The sequence below is a fragment of the Anabrus simplex genome, chromosome 5 (assembly GCF_040414725.1).
Source record: "Anabrus simplex isolate iqAnaSimp1 chromosome 5, ASM4041472v1, whole genome shotgun sequence".
Lineage (NCBI taxonomy): Eukaryota > Metazoa > Arthropoda > Insecta > Orthoptera > Tettigoniidae > Anabrus > Anabrus simplex.
The window spans coordinates 303,031,588-303,052,450 of record NC_090269.1 but is presented as its reverse complement, the minus strand read 5'-3'; positions in this window follow the sequence as shown (position 1 = coordinate 303,052,450).

The window sequence follows — 20,863 nt, the reverse complement described above, 5'->3', positions numbered from 1 at the left end:
CATGTTAGGGAATATCTTTGTTCTAAGAAGATCAGATCACAAAAGGAATGACTGAAACATAACAAGCTAGAATCGAACACTGTACTCGATACAACATGTGTTCAGAACATTGTTTGATATGCTCAGATAACTAAATAAGTGATTAAAACATAACAAGACTAGATTCGAACATTGTACTCAATACAACATGCGTTTAGAACATGTCAGGTGATATCATTGTTCTAAGAAGATCAGATTACTAAATAAGTGATTAAAACATAACAAGACTAGAATCGAACAAGATACAACATGTGAATAGAGCATGTTAGGGAATACCTTTCTTCTAAGAGGATGAGATTACAAAGGAAGTTATTGAAACATAACAAGACTAGTATCGAACACTGTACTCGATGTCGTTAACTTCAACATGTGATCAGAACATTGATTGATGTGTTCAGAACACTAAATAAGTGATTAAAACATAACAAGACAAGAATCGAACACTGTACTCGATACAACATATGTTCAGGACATGTCTGGGGATACCTTTCTTCTAAGAAGATCAGATCACTAAATAAGTGATTAAAACATAACAAGACTAGAATCGAACACGATACAACATGCGTTTAGAACATGTCAGGGAATACCTTTGTTCTAAGAAGATCAGATCACTAAGAAGTGATTAAAACATAACAAAACATAACAAGAATAGAATCGAACAATGTACTTGATGTCGTTAACTTCAACATGTAATCAGAACATTGATTGATGTGTTCAGAACACTAAATAAGTTATTAAGACTAGAATAGATCACGATACAACATGTGTTCAGAACATGTCAGGGAATACCTTTGTTCTAAGAAGATCAGATTATAAGGGAAGTGTACTCGATGTCGTTAACTTCAACATGTGATCAGAACATTGATTGATGTGTTCAGAACACGATACACGATACAACATGCGTTCAGAACATGTCAGGGGATACCTTTGTTCTAAGAGAAAAAATAAGACTACAATTCTGAACAGCTTTCGCAAGATAGCGGCTGTTATAACCTCCTTCTCCTCTACTTGCTCTGTCAAGGTATATCTCTATAGAACATACAATGCGATCTTATGCATAAGGCAGTGCACATATCACGCAGCCAACTCGCTCAGTAAACGATAATATGTATACAGCAAAAGTACCACTTCAATGATTTACCTAGTGCGAAAATAAAAATCTAAGGAAACACACTGTTCACATATCGTGTAGCTAAATCGCTCAGTAAACGATCATATGTATACAGCAAAAGTACAACTTCAATGATTTGCCTAGTGTGAAAATTAGAAACTACGAAAACACACTCTGGACATATCGCGCCGCTAAATCGCTCAGTAAACGATCATATGTATATAGCAAAAGTGCAACTTCAATGATTTGCCTAGTACGAAAATAAGAACTACGGAAACACACTGTGCACATATCGCGTAGCTAACTCGCTCAGTAAACGATAACATGAATATAGCAAAAGGACAACTTCAATGATTTGCCTAGTACGAATATCAAAATCTACGGAAACACTCTGTGCACATATCGCGTAGCTATCTCGCTCAGTAAACGGTAATATGAATACAGCAAAAGTACAACTTCAAATGAATTGTCTTGTGCTCAGTAAACGATAATATGAATATTGCAAAAGTACAACTTCAATGATTTGCCTAGTGCGAAAATAAAAAAAAACTACGGAAACACACTGTGCACATACTGCGTAGACAACTCGCTAAGTAAACGATAATATGAATATAGCAAAAGTACAACTTCAATGATTTGCGTAGTGCGAAAATAAAAAACTACGAAAACACACTGTGCACATACTGCGTAGCCAAATCGCTCAGTAAACGATCATATGAATGTAGCAAAAGTACAACTTCAATGATTTGCCTTGTCTTGTGCGAAAATAAAAAATTACTGAAAAAATTACCGCGTAGCCAACACGCTCGGTCATACATACCGCACAGCTAACACGCTCAGTAATTGCAAATACATCACAACACGAGTAATCGACCAGAACACTGATATACGCATACACGTTGTGTGAAAATTTAAAAACCATACTGCGTAGCCAACTCGTTCGGTCACATATACCGCACAGCTAACACGCTCAGTAATTGCAAGTACATCACAACACGGGTTATCGTCCAAAACACTGTTATACGCATATACGTCACTCTTTCCCTCAATAAACGGAACACACGGACAATAATGTTGTATAATAGTAGTATAATAGGACAGTTCGGGCGCCGCCTCCACCTCAGGGCTCCCAGGGGCCCCTCCGCCTCCGCCTCACGGGAGGCCCTCCCAGAGCCCCCTCCGCCTCACGGGGGCCCTCCCAGAGGCCTCCTCCGCCTCCGCCGACCGAGGGGCCTTCCCAGAGGCCTCTTCCGCCTCCCGCGGGAAATTTGAATTGGTAAACAAAGCCACGTGCTTTTTGACAGCTGTCATCGACAACAACGCATCCCTAACCTCACTGCTGCCATCTTGACGGGCCTAAACCTCAGTGGTACCAACTTAACCTAACTAGCGCGAGGTAAACAAAGCCACGTGCTTTTTGACAGACAACAACGCATCGCCAACCTCAGTACTGCCATCTTGACAGGCCTAAACCTCAGTAGTACCAACTTAACATAACTAACGCGAGATAAACAAAGCCACGTGCTTTTTGACTGCTGTCATCCGCCATCTTTAAACTACAGAATACTGTGCTGCCCTCTTTATCGCAGTAGCTGCAAATTCCTCACCTGTCATCCGCAGTGCTGCCATCTTAACGGGCCTAAACCTTAGTGCTACCAACTTAACCTCACTAGAGCAAGATTTGAATCGGTAAACAAATCCACGTGCTTTTTGACAGCTGTCATCCGCCATCTTTAATCTATAGAGCACAGTGCTGCCCTCTTTAGCTACTTTCCTTTGAAATGTGGTGGCGGATAATTTGAAAAATGCTTTTTGACAGCAGCCATCTTTAATCTAGAGAGCACCGTGCTGCCCTCTTTAGCTAGATACCTTTGAAATGTGGTGGCAGGCAATTCCACATGACAGCAGCCATCTTTAATCAAGAGAGCACCGTGCTGCCCTCTATGTGGTGGCGGAAAATTCTACATGCTCTTGTTTGGAAACAAACCCACGCGCTTTTTTTGACAGCCATCATCCGCCATCTTTAAGCAACAGAGCACAGTGCTGCCCTCTTTGTTGTGGCGGCAAATTCCACGTGCTCTTGTTTGGAAACAAAGCCACGTGATTTTTTGACAGCTGTCATCCGCCATCTTTAATCGACAGAGCACCGTGCTGCTATCATGCGGGCAATTTCGTCAGCTGTAATCCGCAATCTTTAATCCACAGAACACCGTGCAGCCCTCTTTATGGCTACTACCTTAAGCACGTAGTAGCGGGCAATTTGAAAAGTTCTGTTATCTATCATCCGCCATCTTTAATCAAGAGAGCACCGTGCTGCCATCTTTAGCTAGATACCTTTGAAATGTGGTGGCGGATAATTTGAAAAATGCTTTGTGACAGCAGCCATCTTTGAGCACCGTGCTACCCTCTATGTGGTGGCGGCAAATTCTACATGCTCTTGTTTGGAAACAAACCCACGCGCTTTCTTTGACAGCCATCATCCGCCATCTTTAAGCAACAGAGTACAGTGCTGCCCTCTTTGTTGTGGTGACAAATTCCACGTGCTCTTGTTTGGAAACAAAGCCACATGCTCTTTTGACAGCTGTCATCCGCCATCTTTAACCAACAGAGCACTATGCTGCTATCATGCGGGCCATTTCGTTAGCTGTCATCCGCCATCTTTAATGAACAGAGCACCGTGCTGCCCTCATGCGGGGCAATTTCGTTAGCTGTCATCCGCCATCTTTTAATGAACAGAGCACCGTGCTGCCCTCATGCGGGGGCAATTTCGTCAGCTGTCATCCGCCATCTTTAATCAAGAGAGCGCAGTGCTGCACTCCTTAGTTGAAATGTGGTGGCAGACAATTTGAAAAGCTGCCAAGAGAGCATCGTGTTAGCATCTTTATTCTTCGACATGTGGTGGTGGCAAATTCCACATCCGCCAACTGAGAGAACCGTGCTGCGCTCTTGATCGTAGTAGCGGACAATTTAAAAAGAACATGTCAAGGAATACCTTTGTTCTAAAAGAAAACAAGACTACAGTTCTGAACGGCTTGCGTAAGATAGCGATTGTGTTAACCTCCTTTTCCCTGCTCTGTTAAGGCATAGCTTTATCGAATACTTGAAGATTATATTACAAAATAAGTGATTAAGAATATAATCGATACAACATATGATCAGAACATTGAATGATGTGTTTGGGGTGCACCTTCGTTCTAAGAGAATCGAACCCGAGACTGCCGGGTGAGACGCAAGCATACTAAACCAAACCGTAGGAGCCGGCAATTCTCTTTCTATATAATAATTTCGTGTGGCTATTTCTAACCAAGTGCAGTCTAAAAATAAATACTAGTCTTGTTACATCAGGAAGGGTAACTGGCTAAATCCTGGTATTTCAGCGTCAGGAAGGGCAACCGGCCGTACCGTGAAACAATAGTGTATGATGTAAGAGGCTAGATGCTGCTTTTTAAAATCTAAGAAGAGCATCTAGCTGTAAAATCCCGATTCTCGTGTTAAAAAGAGCATCTAGTTGTAAAACAGATTCTTAATCCCAGTTCTTTGACGTCAGGAAGGGCGACCGACTGTAAAACAATAGTGTATGATGTAAGAGGCTAGATACTGCTATTTAAAATCCTAGAAGGGCATCCAGTTGTAAAACAGATTCTTGTGATTTAAAATCTCACGTCAGGAAGGGCAACCGGCCATACCGTAAAACAATAGTGTATAATGTAAGAGGCTAGATACCGCTATTTAAAATCCTAGAAGGGCATCCTGTTGTAAAACGGATTCTTGTGATTTAAAATCTATCGTCAGGAAGGGCAACCGGCCGTAAAACAGATTCTTGCGATTTAAAATCTAATGTTAGGAAGGGGGGCACTCGGCTGTAAAACATATTTTTAATCCGGGCCCTGTTATGTTAGGAACCACATCTAGCTGTAAAAACAGGAGCTCCAAACATTTACAGTGTTAAGCTTTAGGAACGGGTTATGGGTTACATTTTTTGTTCTACCGCATAGAACACTATCTTTGAAGTTGTATCGGCACAGTCAGTCAGAGCGATGTGGGGAATGCATGTGTTGACTGAAATTGTACACTCATCTTCCGGCTATACTAACCTTGAACGAGGACACTGCGTGCTGATAAGCCACTTGTAACTCACGGAACGTTTTCTTAGCTGTGTAGCATTTAGCTGGTGTAAGTTCCTAACATAAAATATTATGATTGTACGGGGAGGTTAAAACCCAGTACTACCACATAGCCTACCCCTATCGAAAGAGCCTGCACGGCGCCGGCATATAGGCTACTCCTGTTGAAGGAGCCTGTACAAGGTTTAACACCCCCCATCAACAGCCCTTACTTAATGCTGGCTTTTTGCACGCACTCGAAACTGCCTAAGAATGTAATATACTAACGTAGGGAGAGGGTAAAACTCAGTGCCCGCACATAGCCTACTCCTACCGAAGAAGCCTGCACAAGGCTTAACGCCTCCATCCGACAGATGAATCACCATCAACATCTTATACTCACAATCATTTTCGAGGGAGTCTGCACAAGGTTTAACGTCCCCATCAACAAACCTTACTTTATGCTAGCTTTTTGCATGCCCTCGAAACTACATAAGAATGTAATATACTACAGTAGGGAGAAGGTAAAACCCAGTGCCGGCACATAGCCTACTCCTATCGATGAAGCCTGCACACAGCTTATCGCCTCCATCCGACAGATGAATCACCATCAACATCTTGTACTCACAATCAGTTTCGGGGAAGCCTGCACAAGGTATAACGACCCCATCAACAGCCCTTACTTAATGCTGGCTTTTTGCACACCCTCGAAACTACCTAAGAATGTAATATACTACAGTAGGGAGAGGGTAAAACCCGGTGCCGGCACATAGCCTACTCCTGCCGAAAGAGCCTGCACACAGCTTATCGTTTCCATCCGACAGATGAATCACCATCAACATCTTGCACTCACAATCATTTTCGAAGGAGCCTGTAGAAGGTTTAACGTCCCCATCAACAGCCGTTACTTAATGCTGGCTTTTTGCACGCCCTCGAAACTACCTAAGAATGTAATATACAATAGTAGGGAGAGGGTAAAACCCGGTGCCGGCACATAGCCTTCTCCTGCCGAAAGAGCCTGCAAAAGGCTTATCGCCTCCATCCGACAGATGAATCACCATCAACATCTTGCACTCACAATCATTTTCGAAGGAGCCTGTACAAGGTTTAACGCCCCCATCAACAGCCCTTACTTAATGCTGGCTTTTTGCATGCCCTCGAAACTACCTGAGAATGTAATATGCAACAGTAGGTTCGCCTCCATCCGACAAATGAATCACCCTCAACACTCTTGTACCCGCAATCATTCTCGCTACTTCGGGAGATAGCGGGTTCGAACCCCTACTGTCGGAAGCCGTAAAATATAGCAAATGCTAGGCGAGGGACCTGCGCGATCGTCATAACGTGTAATTACATGATCTAGCTAAATGTGGTTTTAGCTCAATACCTTTAAGTGCCTACAGGTAAGGAATACCGCGGATGTAGCTCAGTACCCTCCCGTTTAAGTCCAGAGGTCGAGGATCGCGCGCTAACTTTCCAAGGCTCGATCCACTGCAGAACTCTTAAATTCCCGCACCTCGGCATCAACAGCAGGTTCGATCCCGGCTTAAATACGTCAGCCTGCAGAACTCAGCGTAAGACCCTCAGGAGAGCTCTTGTTGTATAAACATTTCATTCCGACTGTACTGAAAACATCTGCAATTCTTGGTATCCGCTTGGTAACAAGGAGCATATTTACTCGCTGCAGTCTGCGTGAAGCGCTCACAGTTCTTTGTATGTGTTTATTACGTGCACATCTGCCGTCTAAGTACTGTCTGCTGTGAATATTTTTCTTCAGCCTTTAACTTAAGGTAAGCCTGAACTGTTAGTTACTCTTTGCAAAGCAACTTCTACGCTAGGTAATAAACATCTACATTCATATATGTTTGTTCTTTTCTTTTTAGGTACCGTTCGAGTTACATGCTTGAAAGTACGCATTTTAATCATCCGAGTAACAGTCTGCAGCACGTGCATTTTTAAGGTATGTTTTCGAACTTTGAGTTGTAAAGATAGCTAGGCTAGCTGATGTACCCTACACTACATTCATATATGTTTGTTCTTTTCTTTTTAGGTACAATTAGAATATTATCATTCGAGTTACAGGCTTGAAAGTACGCATTTTATTCATCCGAGTAACAGTCTGCAGCGCGAAGATTTTAAGGTATGTCTGACCTCTATACGTTGAAACTTGGTTTCTTCCGAACATCGTAACTTTAAGCTAATCATAAATAGTTGTTCTCTTCAATCCTCATGCTATAGACGAAGTTAATCTTATAATTTCAAACTCACAGCAATGTCCGATCTCTGTACGTTGAAACTGGGTTTCTTCCGAACATCGTAACTTTAGTCTATTGATAAATAGTCGTTCTCTTCAATCCTCATGCTATAGACGAGGTTAATTTTATATTTTCAAACACACATAGCTATGTCTGACCTCAACAGGCTGAAACTTGGTTTCTTCTAAAAAACATCATAACTTTAGTCCATTAATAAATAGTTATTTTCTTTAATCTGCATGTCATAGAAGAGGTTAATCTTATAATTTCAAGCTCACAGCAATGTCCGACCTCTATACGTTGAAACTTGGTTTCTTCCGAACATCGTAACTTAAGCTAATCATAAATAGTTGTTCTCTTCAATCCTCGTGCTATAGACGAGGTTAATCTTATAATTTCAAACTCACGGCAATCCGACCTCTATACGTTGAAACTTGGTTTCTTCCGAACATCGTAACTTTAAGCAAATCATAAATTGTTGTTCTCTTCAATCCTCATGCTATAGACGAGGTTAATCTTATAATTTCAAACTCACAGCAATGTCCGACCTCTATACGTTGAAACTTGGTTTCTTCCGAACATAGCAACTTTAGTCTATTGATAAATAGTTGTTCTCTTCAATGTTTTATGCTGTAGAAGATATTAATCTTATAATTTCAAACTCACAGCAATGTCTGACCTGTACAGGTTCAAACTTGGTTTCTTCCGAACATAGCAACTTTAGTCTATTGATAAATAGTTGTTCTCTTCAATGGTTTATGCTGTAGAAGAGGTTAATCTTATAATTTCAAACTCACAGCAATGTCTGACCTGTACTGGTTCAAACTTGGTTTCTTCCGAACATAGCAACTTTGGTCTATTGATAAATAGTTGTTCTCTTCAATCTTTCATGCTGTAGAAGAGGTTAATCTTATAATTTCAAACTTTCAGCAATGTCTGACCTCTATAGGTTGAAACTTGGTTTCTTCCGAACATAGCAACTTTAGACTATTGATAAATAGTTATTTTCTTTAATCTGCATGCTATAGAAGAGTTTAGTCTTATAATATCAAACTTACAGCAATGTCTAACCTCTATAGGTTGAAACTTGGTTTCTTCCAAACGTCGTAACATTAGTCTAATGTTGAATAGTTGTTCTCTTCAATCCTCATGCTATAGAAGATGTTAATCTTATAATTTCAAACTTACAGCAATGTCTGACCTGTGCAGGTTCAAACTTGGTTTCTTCCGAACAGCGTAACTTAAGTCTATTGATAAATAGTTATTTACTTTAATCTGCATGTCATAGAAGAGGTTAATCTTATGTCAAACTCACAGCAATGTCCGACCTCTATACGTTGAAACTTGGTTTCTTCCGAACATCGTAACTTGAAGCTAATCATAAATAGTTGTTCTCTTCAATCCTCATGCTATAGACGAGGTTAATCTTATAATTTCAAACTCACAGCAATGTCCGACCTCTATACGTTGAAACTTGGTTTCTTCCGAACATCGTAACTTTAGTCTATTGATAAATAGTTGTTCTTTTCAATCCTCATGCTATAGACGAGGTTAATCTTATAATTTCAAACTCACAGCAATGTCTAACCTCTATAGGTTGAAACTTGGTTTCTTCCGAACATCGTAACTTTAGTCTATTGATAAATAGTCATTTTCTTTAATCTGCATGCCATAGAAGAGGTTAATCTTATAATTTCAAACTTACAGCAAGGTGTAATCTCTATAGCTTGAAACTTGGTTTCTTCCGAACGTCGTAACAATAGTCTAATGATAAATAGTTGTTCTCTTCAATCTTTCATGCTGTAGAAGAGGTTAATCTTATAATTTCAAACTCACAGCAATGTCTGACCTGTACTGGTTCAAACTTGGTTTCTTCCGAACATAGCAACTTTGGTCTATTGATAAATAGTTGTTCTCTTCAATCTTTCATGCTGTAGAAGAGGTTAATCTTATAATTTCAAACTTTCAGCAATGTCTGACCTCTATAGGTTGAAACTTGGTTTCTTCCGAACATAGCAACTTTAGACTATTGATAAATAGTTATTTTCTTTAATCTGCATGCTATAGAAGAGTTTAGTCTTATAATATCAAACTTACAGCAATGTCTAACCTCTATAGGTTGAAACTTGGTTTCTTCCAAACGTCGTAACATTAGTCTAATGTTAAATAGTTGTTCTCTTCAATCCTCATGCTATAGAAGATGTTAATCTTATAATTTCAAACTTACAGCAATGTCTGACCTGTGCAGGTTCAAACTTGGTTTCTTCCGAACATCGTAACTTTAGTCTATTGATAAATAGTTATTTTCTTTAATCTGCATGCTATAGAAGAGGATAATCTTATAATTTCAAACTCACAGCAATGTCTGACCTGTACAGGTTCAAACTTGGTTTCTTCTGAACATCGTAACTTTAGTCTATTGGTAAATAGTTATTCTCTTCAATCCTCATGCCATAGAAGAGGTTAATCTTATAATTTCAAACTTACAGCAATGTCTAACCTCTATAGGTTGAAACTTGGTTTCTTCCGAACATCGTAACTTTAGTCTATTGGTAAATAGTTATTTTCTTTAATCTGCATACCATAGAAGAGGTTAATCTTATAATTTCAAATTTGCAGCAATGTCTAACCTCTATACGTTGAAACTTGGTTTCTTCCGAACGTCGTAACATTAGTCTAATGATAAATAGTTGTTCTCTTCAATCTTTCATGCTATAGAAGAGGTTAATCTTATAATTTCAAACTCACAGCTATGTCCGAACTCTATAGGTTAAAACTTGGTTCCTTCCGAACATCGTAACTTTAGTCTATTGATAAATAGTTGTTCTCTTTTATCGACATGCTATAGAAGAGGTTAATCTTATAATTTCAAACTTTCAGCCATGTCTGTCCTCAATAGGTTGAAACTTGGTTTCTTCCGAACATCGTAACTTTAGTCTAATGATAAATAGTTATTCTCTTCAATCCTCATGCTATAGACGAGGTTAATTTTATAATTTCAAACACACATAGCTAAGTCTGACCTCAACAGGCTGAAACTTGGTTTCTTCTAAAACAGCGTAACTTAAGTCTATTGATAAATAGTTATTTACTTTAATCTGCATGTCATAGAAGAGGTTAATCTTATAATGTCAAACTCACAGCAATGTCCGACCTCTATACGTTGAAACTTGGTTTCTTCCGAACATCGTAACTTTAAGCTAATCATAAATAGTTGTTCTCTTCAATCCTCATGCTATAGACGAGGTTAATCTTATAATTTCAAACTCACAGCAATGTCCGACCTCTATACGTTGAAACTTGGTTTCTTCCGAACATCGTAACTTTAGTCTATTGATAAATAGTTGTTCTCTTCAATCCTCATGCTATAGACGAGGTTAATCTTATAATTTCAAACTCACAGCAATGTCTAACCTCTATAGGTTGAAACTTGGTTTCTTCCGAACATCGTAACTTTAGTCTATTGATAAATAGTCATTTTCTTTAATCTGCATGCCATAGAAGAGGTTAATCTTATAATTTCAAACTTACAGCAAGGTGTAATCTCTATAGCTTGAAACTTGGTTTCTTCCGAACGTCGTAACAATAGTCTAATGATAAATAGTTGTTCTCTTCAATCTTTCATGCTGTAGAAGAGGTTAATCTTATAATTTCAAACTCACAGCAATGTCTGACCTGTACAGATTCAAACTTGGTTTCTTCCGAACATAGCAACTTTAGTCTATTGATAAATAGTTGTTCTCTTCAATCTTTCATGCTGTAGAAGAGGTTAATCTTATAATTTCAAACTTTCAGCAATGTCTGACCTCTATAGTTTGAAACTTGGTTTCTTCCGAACTTCGTAACTCTAGGCTAGCACACTTACCCTTTTATATCCTATTATTACTATGTGTGATGCAAGTGCTAACGCTACATTTATATATTTGTTCTTTGTAGAAAAACCATGGAGAAGATTAACCAGCTAGGTCATATTTCAACTCCAAGTACCAAGCCGCTAACAAGTCTACCGCTAAATGAGCAATTTAAAGTATTTTCACTACGAAGATTAAAAACGAAATTTGGAGAAAGGATATTATGTGTCTGCAAAGACTTTCAATTTTTTTACCTAATAGATTTAGCGTGCTAACTGATTTAGAAATAGAAGAACTAAATCAACGTTCTATTTTCATTATATATCGCGGCATAGAGAACAAATCTTGTGTGATTAGTTTTACTGACGCGTAAAAGCATGTACATACAAGAATTACATCGAGAAAGCAAAAGTACGCAAACATCACTACAAGTAAAATCATTCATGATAAAGCTAGTACATACAAGATGTAAATAAATACTGTAGAATTGGCATATTCTTTTATTTTAGATTAGGTATTACCTTCTCCTCCTACTCCTTCCTCTCGAAGAAGAATAAGAGCAAGAAAGAAGATGTTGATTAAATTCGTAAGTATGTTATCGTCTAGCACAGTAAGTATGTTGAGAAGAGATTTTTTTTCCTAGACAGTGCTTGATTCTAGTTTTGCAATGTAGTGTACTACAACATCGCATTATAGTATGTGTATATATGTTTTTTTTGAACGGTAGTATGTATTCAAGTCTAAACTTGCACACTCTCGCTTTGCAATGCATGTTCGATAAAGATGTACCTTGGCAGAGTAAGTAAAGGTAAAGGAAGTTATACACATCAATTAATGTTCTGATCACATGTTAAAGTGAACAACATCGAGTGCAGCGTTCGATTCTAGTCTTGTTATGTTTCAATCTGATTTTCTTAGAACAAAGGTATCCCCTAACATGTTCTAAATACATGTTGTATCGAGTACAGTGTTCGAATCTAGTCTTGATCACTTATCTAGTGTTTTGAACACATCAATTAATGTTCTGATCACATGTTAAGGTTAACGACATCGAGTGCAGTGTTCGATTCTAGTCTTGATCACTTATCTAGTGTTCTGAGCACATCAATTAATGTTCTGATTACATGTTAAGGTTAACAACATCGAGTGCAGTGTTCGATTCTAGTCTTGCTATGTTTTAATCTCATTTCATGTTCTAATCACATGTTGAAGTTAACAACATCGAGTGCAGTGTTTGATTCTAATCTTGTTATGTTTTACAATCTTGTTTTTTGCAATGCATGTTCGATAGAGGAGTACCTTGAAAGAGTAGGAAGAGTTCTATTCTAGTCTTGCTATGTTTGATCCTGCTTTAATGTTCTAATCACATGTTGAAGTTAACATCAAGTGCAGTGTTCGATTCTAGTCTTGTTATGTTTTACAATCTTGCTTTTGCAATGCACGTTCGATAGAGATGTACCTTCACTGAGCAGGAAGAGCAGCTCAGTAAGTATGTTGAGAAGAGAATTTTTCGTTTTTCTAAACAGTGCTTGATTCTAGTCTCGCAATGCTGTGTTCTGCAACATCGAACTATAGTACGCGATTATAGTTGTAATAGGTTTTAAACAGCAGTATGTGTTCAAGTCTAAAATTGCATCACTCCAGTTACGCGATATGTATAAAGGTATTCTCAAACATGTCGTATCGTGTTCTATTCTAGTCTTAATCACTTATCTAGTGTTTTGAACACATCAATTAATGTTCTGATCACATCTTAAGGTTAACAATATCGAGTGCAGTGTTCAATTCTAGTATTGCTATGTTTTAATGTTCTAATCACATGTTGAAGCTAAGCAAACAATAGCTATCTTACGCAAGCTATTCAAAACTGTAGTCTTGTTTTCTCTTAGAAAAATCGATGTTCTGATCATATGTTGTATCGAGTACAGTGTTCGATTATATTCTTAATCGCTTCTTTTTAAATTGTCCGCTACTACGATCAAGAGCGCAGCACGGTGCTCTCACATGGCGGATGTGGAATTTGCCACCACCACATGTCGAAGAATAAAGATGCTAACACGATGCTCTCTTGGCAGCTTTTCAAATTGTCTGCCACCACATTTCAACTAAGGAGTGCGGCACTACGCTCTCTTGATTAAAGATGGCGGATGACAGCTGACGAAATTGCCCCCGCATGAGGGCAGCACGGTGCTCTGTTCATTAAAGATGGCGGATGACAGCTAACGAAATTGTCCCGCATGAGGGCAGCACGGTGCTCTGTTCATTAAAGATGGCGGATGACAGCTAACGAAATTGCCCCGCATGAGGGCAGCACGGTGCTCTGTTCATTAAAGATGGCGGATGACAGCTAACGAAATTGCCCGCATGATAGCAGCATAGTGCTCTGTTGGTTAAAGATGGCGGGTGACAGCTGTCAAAAGAGCATGTGGCTTTGTTTCCAAACAAGAGCACGTGGAATTTGCCGCCACAACAAATAGGGCAGCACTGTACTCTGTTGCTTAAAGATGGCGGATGATGGCTGTCAAAAAAAGCGCGTGGGTTTGTTTCCAAACAAGAGCATGTAGAATTTGCCGCCACCACATAGAGGGTAGCACGGTGCTCAAAGATGGCTGCTGTCAAAAAGCATTTTTCAAATTATCCGCCACCACATTTCAAAGGTATCTAGCTAAAGATGGCAGCACGCTGCTCTCTTGATTAAAGATGGCGGATGATAGCTAACAGAACTTTTCAAATTGCCCGCTACTACGTGCTTAAGGTAGTAGCCATAAAGAGGGCAGCACGGTGTTCTGTGGATTAAAGATGGCGGATGACAGCTGACGAAATTGCCCGCATGATAGCAGCACGGTGCTCTGTCGATTAAAGATGGCGGATGACAGCTGTCGAAAAAAGCACGTGGCTTTGTTTCCAAACAAGAGCACGTGGAATTTACCGCCACAACAAAGAGGGCAGCACTGTGCTCTGTTGCTTAAAGATGGCGGATGATGGCTGTCAAAAAAAGCGCGTGGGTTTGTTTCCAAACAAGAGCATGTAGAATTTTCCGCCACCACATAGAGGGCAGCACGGTGCTCTCTTGATTAAAGATGGCTGCTGTCATGTGGAATTGCCTGCCACCACATTTCAAAGGTATCTAGCTAAAGAGGGCAGCACGGTGCTCTCTAGATTAAAGATGGCTGCTGTCAAAAAGCATTTTTCAAATTATCCGCCACCACATTTCAAAGGAAAGTAGCTAAAGAGGGCAGCACTGTGCTCTATAGATTAAAGATGGCGGATGACAGCTGTCAAAAAGCACGTGGATTTGTTTACCGATTCAAATCTCGCTCTAGTGAGGTTAAGTTGGTAGCACTAAGGTTTAGGCCTGTCAAGATGGCAGTACTGAGGTTGGCGATGCGTTGTTGTCTGTCAAAAAGCACGTGGCTGTCAAAAAGCACGTGGCTGTCAAAAAGCACGTGGCTTTGTTTACCTCGCGCTAGTTAGGTTAAGTTGGTACCACTGAGGTTTAGGCCCGTCAAGATGGCAGCAGTGAGGTTAGCGATGCGTTGTGGTCGATGACAGCTGTCAAAAAGCACGTGGCTTTGTTTACCAATTCAAATTTCCCGCGGGAGGCGGAAGAGGCCTCTGGGAAGGCCCCTCGGGAAGCGGAGGCTGAGGAGGCCTCTGGGAGGGCCCCCCGTGAGGCGGAGGCGGAGGGGGCCTCTGGTTTGGCCTCCCGTGAGGCGGAGGCGGAGGGGCCCCTTGGAGCCCTGAGGCGGAGGCGGCGCCCGAACTGTCCTATTATACTACTGAGATACTACACCTAAGATACTTACATGTAAAAAAGGGAGGAGGAAAAGAATAAATCATACATTTTTGTATGATTGAGGTCTTTTCCAAGTTGTAAGACCAAATGGGAGCAGTGCACAGTGAGCTTCTGCTACCGCTTGCGAAAACGTGAACGGAAATGACATATTATCTCAGCAAAAAATACACATTACCTTGTTCCTGCATACACAATTCAGATACTTACAGAAATAAAATGATAGATACTGCGATTCAAATCCCGGTCCTTATACTTTCGGCGTCAGGAAGGGCAGCTGTGCGGTATGTATGTCCGAGCGAGTTGGCTACGCGGTAATTTTTTCAGTAATTTTTTTTTCGCACAAGACAGGGCAAATCATTGAAGTTGTACTTTTGCTACATTCATATGATCGTTTACTGAGCGATTTGGCTACGCAGTATGTGCACAGTGTGTTTTCGTAGTTTTTTATTTTCGCACTACGCAAATCATTGAAGTTGTACTTTTGCTATATTCATATTATCTTTTACTGAGCGAGTTAGCTACGCGATATGTGCACAGTGTGTTTCCGTAGTTTTTATTTTCGTACTAGGCAAATCATTGAAGTTGCACTTTTGCTATATACATATGATCGTTTACTGAGCGATTTAGCGGCGCGATATGTGCAGAGTGTGTTTCCGTAGTTTCTAATTTTCACACTAGGCAAATCATTGAAGTTGTACTTTTGCTGTATACATATGATCGTTTACTGAGCGATTTAGCTACGCGATATGTGCACAGTGTGTTTCCCTAGTTTTTTATTTTCGCACTAGGTAAATCATTGAAGTGGTACTTTTGCTGTATACATATTATCGTTTACTGAACGAGTTGGCTACGCGATATGTGCACTGTCTTATGCATAAGATCGTGTTGTACGTTCGGTAGAGATATGCCTTGACAGAGCAGGTAGAGGAGAAGGAGGTTATAAGAGCCGCTAACTTGAGCAAGCTGTTCAGAATTCTAGTCTTACTTTTCCCTTAGAACAAAGGTATCCCCTGACATGTTCTGAACGCATGTTGTATCGTGTATCATGTTCTGAGGTCATCAATCAATGTTCTGATCATATGTTGAAGTTAACGACATCGAGTACAGTGTTCGATTCTAGTCTTCTTATGTTTCAATCACTTCTTTTGTAATCTGATCTTCTTAGAACAAGGGTATTCCCTGTCATGTTCTAAACACATGTTGTATCGTGTTCGATTCTAGTCTTGTTATGTTTTAATCACTTATTTAGTAATCTGATCTTCTTAGATCAAAGGTATCCCTGATATGCTGTAAACACATGTTGTATCGAGTACAGTGTTCGATTCTAGTCTTGTTATGTTTTAATCACGTATTTAGTGATCTGAACACATCAATCAATGTTCTGATCACATGTTGAAGTTAACGACATCGAGTACATTGTTCGATTCTAGTCTTGTTATGTTTCAATCACTTCTTTTGTAATCTCATCTTCTTAGAAAAAGGTATTCCCTGTAATGTCCTAAACACATATTGTATCGTGTTTGATTCTAGTCTTGTTATGAAGGTGCTCAAATACGACAGCCCCGTGTCGGTAGATTTACTGGCACGTAGAAGAACTCCTGCGGTACTAAATTCCGCCACCTCGGCGTCTCCGAAGACCTTAAAAAGTAGTTAGTGGGACGTAAACAAATAACATTATATTAGTCTTGTTATGTTTTAATCACTTATTTAGTAATCTGACCTTCTTAGAAAAAAGGTATCCCCTGACATGTTCTAAACACATGTTGTATCGAGTACAGTGTTCGATTCTAGTCTTGTTATGTTTTAATCATTTATTTAGTGATCTGAACACATCTTGCTTTGTAACAATACGGTAGCTAGCTTGCTTGCTTGCGGTGTGGCTAAGTCCCGCGCTATAATGTTTTACTTCCATCGAGATATTACTAGTAAGCCATGTGCACGTAGTTAAAGATGGTGGCTGACAGATGTCAAAAAATCACGTGGAAATTGCCCGCCACTATATTTCGAAGGTAGTAGCTAAATGTGGCAGCAATATTCTCTGTTGATTAAAGATGGCGTATGTGAGCTGTCAAAAAGCATGTGGGTTTGTAAAGCAAGTAAAATTTTTCAAATTTCCCTCCACCACATTTCAAAGGTAGTAGCTAAAGATGGCAGCACTATGGTTAGCGATGCAAGATGGCGGATGACAGCTGGCAGAAAAGCACGTGGCTTTGTTTGCTCCGTTAATTAAAGATGGCGGATGACAGCTTTCTGAATGCATGTAGAATTTTTCAAATTACCCTCCACCACATTTCAAAGGTAGTAGCTAAAGTTGGCAGCACGATGCTCTGTTGATTGAATATGGCAGCTTGTCAAAAAAGCACATAGATTTTCAAATTGCCGCCACCACATTTCAAAGGTAGTATCTAAAGATGGCAGCACTGAGGTTTGCGATGCAAGATGGCGGATGACAGCTGTCAGAAAAGCACATGGCTTTGTTTGCTCTGTTAATTAAAGATGGCGGATGGCAGCTGTCAAAAAATCACGTGGAAATTTGCCCGCCACCACATTTCAAAGGTAGTAGCTAAAGATGGCAGCACGATGCTCTGTTGATTAAAGATGGCTGCTGTCGGAAAAGCACGTGGCTTTGTAAAGCACGTAGAATGTTTCAAATTGCCCGCGACCACGTGCCTAAGTTGGTAACCATAAGGTTTAGCCCCGTCAAGATGGCGCCACTGAGGTTAGGGACGCAAGATGGCGGATGACAGCTGTCCAAAAAAGCACGTGGCTGTCAAAAAGCACGCGGCTTTGTTTACAAACAAGAGCAAGTGGTTTGCGGAGAAGGCCTCTGCGAAGGGTCCTGTGCAGGTGGAGGCGGAGGAGGCCTCTCCCGAGAGCCTGTCGAGGAGGAGGAGGCCTCTGCGGAGGGGCCTGTGGAGGATGAGGCCTCTGAGGAGGGCCCGAGGAGGAGGTGGCGGCCGAACCATCCACTTATACTACTTATATCTACTCCGTTTTATGAGTTTATATTAATTATTGGTATATAAGTACAAAATGGATGTCTATGAGATTGTAAATCGTTGGCTGAATGAACCAAACAGTGAGGTGCCTCAAAAACATTATGAAGAGTGTAAGTGAGAAAAATCACAATGTCCAGTATTTTTTCAGGTACCGGTACTTTTTATAAATGCATGCATAGTTATATTGTACAGAAAATAAAGTTCTTTTCACAAAGCATAATCATTTTTGTTGAAAAAATAGCATAGAATAGCCTTATATCACAAAGAATGTACGGATCACAACTGTGATCCGCGCGACCACTGACGTGACTTTTCTTCGCGCGACCACCGGAGTGTTAATACTAATAGGGCCTAATAATAATAATAATAATAATAATAATAATAATAATAATAATAATAATAATAATAATAATAATAATAATAATAATAATAATAATGGTGCATGGCATCTGTATGGGTTTGGTGGTGACCTAATGAGGATGAAATGAATGGCGAAGACGCCATAAACCCTCAGTTTCCAATCCAGGGGAATTGAGAATACGAGGGGGTTGAGTCTGAGAATTGAACCGGGGCCATGGGAGCAAAGGCAAGCATTCTATCAATTTAGCCACAAAGGCCGACTTTAAATTTGCTGAGGACTTTAATTTGCTAAACCTTAGGCTACCATCTCCACTGATCAGGTGCTGAGTGTTGACAGTAACAGAAACCAGAATAGAAGCTTGCGCAACAGCCTTGACAACATAGCAAGCTTCTCCGTTGGCTATTGGCTGCAGCTCAAAATGCTTAAGGCTTCACTAAACCAACCATCCAAAAGGGGTAACCTAAATCTAGTGGTAACCCACGTCTTGATCCCAGCATACGCCACTGCTTCTGGTCAACAGCAGGCAGAACTTTGGGCCAAAATGATAAGCGGATGACATCAAAAGACTCTTGAAAGATGAAAGTACTTCTTAAGTCCCAAAACGGTGTTTCGTATCAAGATAGTAACAGTGTCTTCCAGAATTAGATCTAGAACCTTGAGAATTAAAGGAGAGTACTTTTGTATTGGGTGCACAGCTTGTAGTTCTTCACTCTAGCGGGTTTTAGAAAGTCTTTGCAGAGATCGGACGTGTTATTTCAACAATTTCCAACGACCGCTGGGGCGTAGCCAGGGGGGAAAGGGGTGGGGGTGCGTTTACTGGAGGTTAGAACCCGCCATGGAATTTTTACAAAATGAAAATAAACAGAAACTGTCGAAACTGACAATAAACAAAATAAACATTCAGAGACATAATCGTAAAACCAACAGATCTGTAATTCCCCCAGCGCCCTTGTAATGACAAGTCATGCATACACCTTCATTGTGTTCTACCATCGTTTTGTAACTATAACACCCCCCACCCATCAGTCGATCCTGGCTGCGCTACTGCGACCAGGGCTGCTAGAAAACAAAGAGTACGGTACAAAATTTCGAAGTTCCAAAATATGTAAGTAAACTTATATCACGATTCATTTTAGCAGCGTTGATACCAACTATATTTCAGGAGTGTGTTCCGCAAGGGATAAAAATGTCAAATTCGTTTTTTCAAGTATTCTTGATTGAACTCCACTAATGTGTGTCCGCATGTTCGAGCCCTTGTCGTAGCCGTGTGCACTACGATCTGCAAGGGGCACTTGGAGAGTTTACATTTTGGACAATATTTCATCATTTCTCACCTCGCCTGTTTTCGTACTAAAGCTCTTTAAATTTGTATCTTTATTTGAAAACACAATGCAGAATGAGAACTTCCAGTTCTTAGTGGAAGACGTCAGGGTTTGCATCATCAATTATTCCGCAAAACTTGCCTGTTCTCTTTCATTCAGAATGGTTTTAACAAGTTTATTACCACATAGGGAAATGAATTCATTTTGAGAGTACCATGACAGATAGCCTGATCTCACGTGACATTTGGCCAGATGTTCACGAGTTACGTCATCATATTCGCCAATCAGCTCCATTATTATCAAAAATTGTCCTTGTGAACGTGACCAGTCTAAGTAGTTTCCACCTGGAAAATGAAAAGACTAAAGAAACTAAACATTTTAAAATCCCTGGCTTGGCGTCGGGTCCCTACATGGTCTGGGTCCGGGACCTGGAAATACAGTTGGACCCTAGTCCCCGTGTGGAGACCGTCAGGTTCATCTGGAATCTCGGAGTCGCTTGTCCACGTCCTCAAGTTTGGAAACGCGGGTAGTTTGTCGGGCGGCGTCTTTACCGGTATACAGTAGAAACAGAAATCACAAAGAGAAAGTAAACTACTATAACTGCCAGAGTGAAAAGTTAACGATGTTAATGTTGTCATAACTTACTGAAGAATGGGAATTAACCTGAGGGTTTTTTAATTTTTTTATCTTCTGGTGTAGGCTGTGTGAACTGCAGGAACAGATGTTGCCCGGATAGAAAGCTGTTATGCCCAAAGAGTGGGAGTGTGGAGAACTACCGGTAGGTAGTTCATTTTGTAACTTAGTAAACTGCCGACCGTATCTGTCAATAATTGGAGTACCAGTAACAAGAACCGTGTGTGAAATGGTACCGTAGGCCTATTTGATGGAGATTTTATTATTATAAAAATAAGTACGGTACTTGTCATTAAACCTATACCGTATACATTTTGATGCGGTGAAGAAATGTATCTCTAAAACTTATGGCGAACAGTTAATTTTGCCCATCTACTGTATGTATCACGGATA